Source organism: Ctenocephalides felis, unplaced genomic scaffold, assembly GCF_003426905.1.
Source record: "Ctenocephalides felis isolate EL2017-DRISC unplaced genomic scaffold, ASM342690v1 CF-g0.4_SCAFFOLD_00845, whole genome shotgun sequence".
NCBI classification, from domain to species: domain Eukaryota; kingdom Metazoa; phylum Arthropoda; class Insecta; order Siphonaptera; family Pulicidae; genus Ctenocephalides; species Ctenocephalides felis.
In genome coordinates, this window is record NW_020536999.1 from 38,390,984 (window position 1) to 38,400,533 (window position 9,550).

Sequence of the window (9,550 nt, forward strand, 5' to 3'; positions counted from 1 at the left end):
AGATTGATACATTGATATATTACTTATTTGTTGTTAAGATTATAAAGTTTTTGCTTATTAGATTTCGAGTTACTTTCTACTTAAATGAAAATTGAGATATTGCTGATCTCACTTAGTAGGAGATTCAGTTGATACCAATTTAAAAAGTTTTCATATATTTGTTACATTATTTTTTGAATGGTTTATTGGATACAAGTGACTCCCCATTTCATTCTTACTCAACAATAACTGATCTGTGATTTAGTTGGGTTAAGGAGTTTAAGGCGTTCTACCCTATGACTAAATTTTTCTTGAGACGCGGTATTGCATTATCCAGATCTAATTATTTTCAATACCGTGAAGAAACAATTCCATTTGTCAACAGCTTCCATTAGCTCTTGCGTATCAATTATTTTAATTTAACTGCTTCTCATTTATTGAAATGCATTTATTGCAACAATATTTTATCGCCGTGTTATGAATGTTTGCATATAAACCTTGTATGTTGGAGTCGGACGCGTTAGAGCCCGATGACATGGCGTATGCAATGCATATCAACGTTATTTCACATCGCCAGACGTATATGAAGTGTTACACTTTAACATGACAACCAGATCGGTGTTAGGGTTGCCCATGAAAATCGACCGATGTGAAACATATCAGCCTTCTATTCTTTCCATTAAATAAAAATTTTCAATAAAAATTTAATAAATCTAATTAGGCCTTTGAAAATCGTATTACTTTTTAAATGCTCTATATGTTCTTAAATATACGACATTATGCCATATTATATTGGTATAGCATCAAAATAATTTATTCATGAATATATAATTAAGAAGCGCCAATTGCTCGAACTGACACGTAGGCATTTTGATTGGTCAATGGGCTGGAAATCACAAGTTTTGTTAGAAATAAACTCCTAACATACAAGACAATTATTAAACCAATATGGTCCTACGGCCTACAACTATGGGGTGCGGCCAGTAAATCAAACATAGCAATTTTACATAGGTTCCAGAACAAAATTTTGAAACAAATCGTGAATGCTCCAAAATATGTACCAAAGTGGCTAGTATATCAAGACCTAAATAATCTGTGGAAGAAGAAATTAACCATTTTGCTCCAGATACAAGACTCGGCTAAGTCGACATCCAAATCAACTGGCGTGTGATCTGCTCAAGCCTTTACCACCAAAGCGACTTAAGGGAAGAAACTGTAATTGATTATTACATTGAAATCTAGTGCTATAATTACAGAAGGAGTTATTGCAGGATAGCTATTCTTCACACGCTATCATATCAAATTATCTGTAGCAGTAGCTGAATGTAGTTATTGTGTAGTTTGCTGCGAAAAATAAAAAAAGTTTATATAATTTACTGCTTAGTAAGAAAAAAATTGCGTTTGCAACCTAAACTAAACTAGGTCAAAATCATTCATTATTTTATTACTTTTATCTATTTTTGCTAATTTCGGTGAATGTGGCTGTTAACGCTTAAGGCTCAATCCTGGTCTAGAGAAGTTGTATTAAAATATTTTAATTCTCTTCATACATGATAGCAATAATTAAAACTAATCCCATTTAAAGCACTGTTTCAAAATGTCATATAATCCTTTATCATGTAATGCATCCATGTCCATGAACAGTCAATTAATCAATTATACATTTTCTAAGAAATTAGATTCCTTGAATCCAACTAAATTGTAGGTCAATATTTGATTGATTAAGCATGTAATGGGCAGTCTCTTGTTCCCAAAAATAAAACATTCAAAAATTATCATAAAATTAGAAAAACTGTTTAAATTAGTTCAACTGAAACTTCAAACAAGCAAGATCGGTACTATCTCAAACTTCATCTAAGTATTACGAAACTCAACATTTTAGTAAGCAACATCTTTATAATCTTAACAACAATGAAGTAACATATCAATCTTAACATCGTATCATTTAATCTAAATATTATTGTTTTATTGTCTTTATCTAAATATACAATATCTGAAACTGAACATAAGAATTCTGCTTTACCTTTACCTTCATCTTTACTCTATCTATATTTGGAGCTTAATCTTTTCTTTTACTAGTTAGTATTAGTATTTTGCCTTGAGGCAAGTATCAATAAAAAATGAATGAATTTATGAGTGATTAAAAGTATTCCGAGTGGACTTTTTATACATAATTAAAAACGAACAAATACGTTAACTCGGAGTATTTTCTAAAAGCAAATTTGCAATAATCAATAATTTTTATAATTGAACCAGTTTCCATAGGACTTTAATGATTTAGTATGTTCATTAAGACCAAGCACTCTATCGTTATACTAAGTAAATCTTCTACTGTTAATTTTAACAAACGTCAAGAAAACTAGCCATTTTCTCAAACTTTGATTAATTTTCTTGTCGTAAGGCTGTAATATTTCAGTAAGTTCTATAAGACCATGATATATATCGCTAAAAAGAGTTACATAAAAATCGGCTTAAATTTTTTTCAACTGTTATTTACAAGAAAACGGCTCGGTAGATTTTCACTTAAAACTAATCAGTATCATTCCCAACTAATATCTTTCGAACTGTTTTGGATTTTTCAAATTCGATTTGGTAGTATGAACTTAAATGTGGACGAAACGTTTAACACTTTGGCTTGGCAGATCGTCGCATAAAACTGACAAACGATAATCCTCATTGAGATACATCGAATGGCTTCTAAGTTTTTTTAAACGTCGATTTACGGCAAAAAATCTGTTCACATACACACACACATACTTTTTCCAAATTTGGTCTCATTCGATTGAGAATGGCTTGAAGCGTCGAGAAAATATAAAATTAGCAAATCGGATTTTTTTTTGAAAACATAAACTTCTCCTTCGGAAAGTTAACGACAGCCCTAATGTTTGTTATATTTATGTATGGACAAATCAGTTATAATTTTTTTAAGTCAGTATTCAAAAGTCGAGTTTTATACTATCTGCACGCGGTTTCAAAAAATCAACAGCATATTGTATTGAATTTGTCCTATGACTGAAATCTTTATACCACTAGTTTACAATCACCTCAATATCGAATTCTATAAATCCAGACCCAACACTATTTCGAAGCTACACATACGATTGTGGACAGAGCGCTGATTCTGCTTGTCCGGCTTGATAAATTCCCTGTAACGTCATCATATGCACTTCTGCGCACAAGAATTGCATTCGCCGGAGGACTGCGGAACACTTGAAGCGTTAAAGCTTTCCAATGCAATATCGTTTTCAATATGTTTCAATTATGTTTTGATATTCTATATACATAAACCGTCAAGGATTTATGCAACATTATAAATAGAAGGCGGAATAGATGGGAATAGATAGCAATACTAGAATAGATTCAAGATAAAAATTTAGTTCAATGATTTAAGATGGTTTTACTGATATTATTTACTTTACGAAAACAATTATGATTTCATTGATTTTTTGCATACTATATATTCTAACTGTTCTTAATTTTCTATTATATTTCCATGTCAAAACTGATATTACGACTGCATGACATCAAATTGTCTTAATCAAGAATCGAACCTGGAACCCCGAAAAGATCAAAGTGTTTACCAAAAATCCACGAAAAAGCTTTTGATATATAAAATCATATCAAAGTTGGCAAATTATTATTTAGATGCATGGTTTTAATAGGTTTAGGACTTATTGCAACTCCGATTCTGCTGCACAACAGACCAATATTACGACAAGGCCATGTAACATTCCGAATTTCATGCATTATGCTTCTGAGTCATACTGAGTACTGTCAAAATATCATGTATTTTCTGTCCATTCAGGCGTTTTACAAATAAACTGCAAAGTCACTCGTGTGTTATGAAGCTGTTTCAGAAACCCTGTTATCTAAGATCGTTTTCTTTTGACATTTGCGAGGTTTTTGGGCTAGAGGTTCTACTTGACAACTTGAGAAAACTCCTGCATATCAACCACATGGCTTTTGTCAACAATACGAATTAGTACAGAAGCCTTGCCATAACATTGGTGTTTTATGCGGCAAATTCGGTCCTGATGAAACTGATTTCAATAAAATAACAATAGACTGGTCTGGTGACGTAGTTCTTAGGTAACTTGAGGGAAATATTATATAAGTTTACAGAAAACATAATTCATAATATAAAATAAACAATTCAGTAATAATTAACGTATCAGTAAATTCACAAATTCAAACTTGAGGCTATTCACCACAGCCAATGCCAATCTTGTTTGATTTTCCTATATTTATGAAAATAGGTTTGTACTATCAGGAAATCTGTAATTTATTTAAAAATAGTTACAATTCACTAACATATTTTTTTTGACGGTAATGAAAATTACAGATCTGGTTCCAAAATTGTTCTTCCAGAATTTTCAGTATCAATTGTAAATACTTCTATTGCATAAAACCAATGAGACATGATTATTAAAAAACAGATCTTAAATAATGAACAAGATTTCTGACAAGATCCTGAATTTTATTCAGTTTATCTATTGCATGTCGCAAATTGTGATAATTTATCTTGGACGAATTGAATATAATAATTGGACGAATAATAACATTTTATGTTTTGTATCGTATTAATTAATTTTTTTTCCAAAAATCATTAATGTGAAATATCAATATTGTATCTATGCATCCTGCAGTACAAAAGTATACTTACTCGTATGTATCGCCTGGCATGTTCATCATCACAGAAGTATATTTTATAAATTTTATGATGTCAATTGTCATGTATAAAACACGCATTAACCCGAAACATAATTAATATAAGCGAAGCTCGTTAGCAAAAACCTGTACAAAAGCATCGCAACGCTCGCGCCGTAATTTAATTACATGTCAAACTAGAAAATGAAACGCATTTGTAACTCAAAAACTGTTTGCTCGTCAGCAAAAAATAGACCTGGTGTTGCATGTCGATTATTTTGTAGAAATTTACTGAAATTTAAAATCAAATTAGCTCGAGTTACGACAAGAACTAGATTAAACTATTGTTGACTTCGGTTGGAATTACTATGTTTCGTCTATGTCTTTCATGAAACTTGAATATTTGTTTTTGAAATCAGATAAAGTTAGAATTTTGCAAACAATAAGCTTATTAAATAAAGTAAATTGAAAGATTGTAAAACAATATGCACAATAATGTTTTTCAAAGGGATGAAACCTTACTCAAAAAATTCAATAGAAAGTAGCAAAGAATATATGACATCTAAAATTTTAAAAAATATTTATACGATTATAGTCACTATTTCAATCACTTTGTTACACAAAAATCTAGAGCCGGTACATAACAGAACATTAATCTGAAATTGTACTGTACCATTAGAAATTTAAATTTTTTGTATAGCATACCAACTATTACTATTTCTACTAATGAAATATTACTAATAAGCAGTAGACAATTATTGTTTTTCTTCATAAATTTCCAAATTCAAACACTGAGAAAATTAAATTGAATAAATTATTACATAATTTATTATTCGGCATAGGACATTCAGAATGGTTTCATTTGTCACGTATCATGGAGAATTAAGTATTTTCGACTGAGTTCTCTGCATTATAGCTATATTTGATTTGTAAGTACATCCCCAGAGCTCAATTCTGTAGGTCCAGATTGGTATAATAATTGTTTGTCTAAAATTTGACATAAATAATAAAAACGTAATTAAACCCGTAATAATAATTAAGTCATTATTTACATATTTCAAGTATAATTACTTTCATATTAATATTAGGCAAATATAGATTTTGGAAGAAAAAGATCAAGTTGTCCGTAAATGCTTTAAGTTATTAAATAATTAGATAGTAATAATAAAAATTTCCTTTGCAGCCTGATGTCAAGCAGTAGAAACATAGGTTTTTACTTACGTTTATGGCCTACTTTTTGCGACTTCAATTCATTTTTATAATTGAACCACTTCTCATATTGCAGAAAATGTAATATTTAAAATTCTTCACATAGAGATGGAGCAACAAAAAAAAACGATAAAGCAAGCAACTTATAAAAGTATTTTAAAAAAAAATTGAATAACTTTAGAATATTATCTCAAAGTAGTTATGGTAATCTAAACTTTGATGTCCAAGCGATAAATATTTAACGAAATTATTGAATACATACCTTAATAAATAATTACTAAAATTATCAAAATGTTCTAAGTAAATTTTGAGTATTTTCTCCATCAGACCTCTCCCTAATCCAAAAAGTGTCGAATAACGTCCATTGAAACGATATTTCATTAACCGATTCGTTGTCACATTGCATTTTGCGATGATGACGATTTTTGATGGGTATATAATGATGCCTATACGAAGTATTTAACAATTTCGAAAAATTATTGACGTGACTGCCGATTCGACCATGATTAAAATGACATTAGGGCGTATTGGACGATTCAAGGGACTTCGCCCCAAGTTGAATTTCAATGAGGAAACGGAATCCGTTAAATCATCGGACTTACTTTCGTAATTATAGACTATTGATACCTATGAAAACGGATGTTAGATGCCATTTAATTATTTTGTAGGAGATATAATAAATAAATGCGCAATTGTTTAGGTTTTGCTCAATTTATTTTGTCATGTCATTTGTTTTTTAGTATTGAAAATTGATCTAAATTAGACAAAGCTAAATTATGTTATTTCGCAGATTTTTCGAAGATTATATTTCACTTTTGGTTAGTACAATGAGCACACAAATAATACCAAAACTAGAGAAATAGGTTACTTATGCAAAACTTACCCAAAACTAATACAAATCTGATCCAAAATATTTGATTTACAATGTTAGTTTAATTTTTCAATAGCAATCAAGTTACAATCAACATTACCAATTCTGCGTATCTGCCTTTGTTACAAAACATAACTTTATTGGTGTTTTTTTATAAGGGCTATGTTCAGGGTTAATTTTTATATATTTATAATTAAGTTAACGGTTTGTCTATCTATATTTGATATATTTTTAACTTGTCATAGGGTAAGAATATTATTCAAATCAATCATATCACAACAAATAACACATATGAATTAAACAACTATCTAACTATGTTCTTTAAAACTCCAAGTTCATCATAGTAGAAATGTGTTTTTTGTTTGTTTTTCATAATTTTATCACCTGATCATTTTACCCCATAGACAGGGTAAAATAGGGCAACCAGGAGGCAACAGGTCCAATGTCTTATATTTGACTTCCCTAAACTGGTACTAAATCTATTAATATGTGCAAATATATGCTTGAGATTTATTACCAAATACAAAGATTTGGGTTAAAAAAGTGGTCTTTTTCTCGTCTCACAGCCAGTTTTAGGATTTTCCAGGTATATAATGTATCAAACTAATTCTATTTTGTATTCTATATTCTGTATACGATAATAATTACAAAATTGATTTTGATTCTCAAGTTTATTGTCAATTTGAGATTTGTATGCATATTGAAATGCATAAATGGTAATTATTATAATAAAATGAACACAAATGTTTGAACTATTTCCATAGTTTCAATAAATCCTTAGATATGTTAACAACACAAGAGAGAACACATTTGTGTCAAGTATTATATTTTAAAGTTGTCGGAGTTGTGAAGTTGTTAAGTGGATATAACTCCTCTTTGAAGCGGAGTCAAATCCTAACCGATTCGGCTTTGGATATGGTAAGCCCGTCTCTACATACTGGATCTGATATTTTGTCAGAAATCATCATCAGCAGAGTTTGAATAACTATTCATTCAACCACTCTTGTAAAATTGCTTTTTCTACCTTAATTCACTTCTTCATTCACTATTTTTTTATTGTTTACACATTTGCCAGGATTATGGCTCCGATGACCCTTTTAACTTCAATCATATGTAAGTTTTTATGAAGTTATATGAAAAGAACCGATTGAATCTTAACATTGAATACCGTAGACCTTAAAGTTATATTAAGGTCTCGTAAAGTACACCACAGTGCTCACGGCCAAAAAAAACTAATAATAGAAAAAAATACTTTTGATATGGATTTCCAAACATTGTCCTTTATCTCTTAATACCAACATGGAAAGAATGAAGTTGATGTCTAGTTATACATCCTTTTCCCTCTACTTACAAATATTGTTGTTAAAAAAATTCTTAACATTAATTGGTTTTGAGTTATCGGTAATGGGCCTTTTTACCCGCAGACCCTCAACCCCGCTCTATTCAACATTATTTATATATGTGCATTTCACGTTTTGAAATATATTCCATTAAGTTCGAAATGAAACCGCATATAAATAACGAATAGTGCTTCATTTAAAATGATAAACTATTCAACATTAACAAAGTACCTCTTCTACCTTCGGCAAGCTTTTCTAATATAAGCTTTCGCAAGAACGCATTAAAAATGCAAGTATATCAAAATGCGAGCGTCGTGCGATCTCCGCTGTGCTTTGCAAGAATAAAATATAAAGTTAAATAAGTACATACGCAAATCCTGAGTTAAACTTTAAAATCCGTTTTTATGGTCTGTGGCTCCGAGGGATAGTGTGTATATTACATGCTTTGCGTTAAGACGACTCGATGCAATTACTCGGCGAATAGTAGGGACGACTTAAAACTGATGGACGACCTGCGTGCATCGAAACTGCAAAGAAATCAGAGAGTGTGATTTAAAATCATTCTGGCTACTATAATTTTTACCTTTTCAGGTAAAACCCATTACACATGACCCATTCAGACGTAGGCTATCTATCTGTTTTTTTACTAACTACGCTATACAATTACATACATACAACTAAATTATACCTATTAACTTCCCATACCATGAATTATAGAAATTGCAAAAAAAATCTAAACTGGAAATTTTTATATATCTTTACGTTTTAAAGGTTACTGAACATTTTGGCACACTTTGAAAAAAATTATGTATGTGTGTGTGTGTATATGTATGCGTGGATACATTTCTTTGCCGACGATTTCGAACGAAAAACATTCGATTCCTATTGATGTGGAGACATGCTGATTAGATTTCGGCAAAGGCTGGCCGTCAAGAAGATACCAGGCAAAAAGTGCCAAAAATGGTAATTAAAGTTTTGTGAGAACGGAGAGACCGATTTGAATGATTAAAAAAACATTATATTTGTATTGATGAAATGAAGATCTGGATCCAGAAGATCCAATAAAAAACCTAAAAAAGCCATTTTGCGGACAAAATGATCATTAGACATATGTACATAAAATTATCAAATATTTTAATAACAAGGACACATTTTGTTAATCTCTGGGTTCCGTACCAATGTTTATCCGTTAGACTACGACGCGGCGCACACTGAAATAAAATTCAGAATTTTAAAATTATTTCAAATTATATAAAAATTCTATTTTTTCAGAAAGGTAAAATGTTTTCAAATTTTTTTTAAATTTTCAAAAATCTATTTTTTTGTTCTAAGTTTTAAAAAATGTTTCTACAAAGAATCTTTTTTAGTGAATCCAAAAAAATTTAATTTTTGGTTCGGGAAATTTCAGCAATTTTCTTTTAGGCACGATGTCATGCACCCCTGGTTTGTGTAATGTAATTGACACACCAATAACTATTACAAACATAGTTACACCTCAATTAAT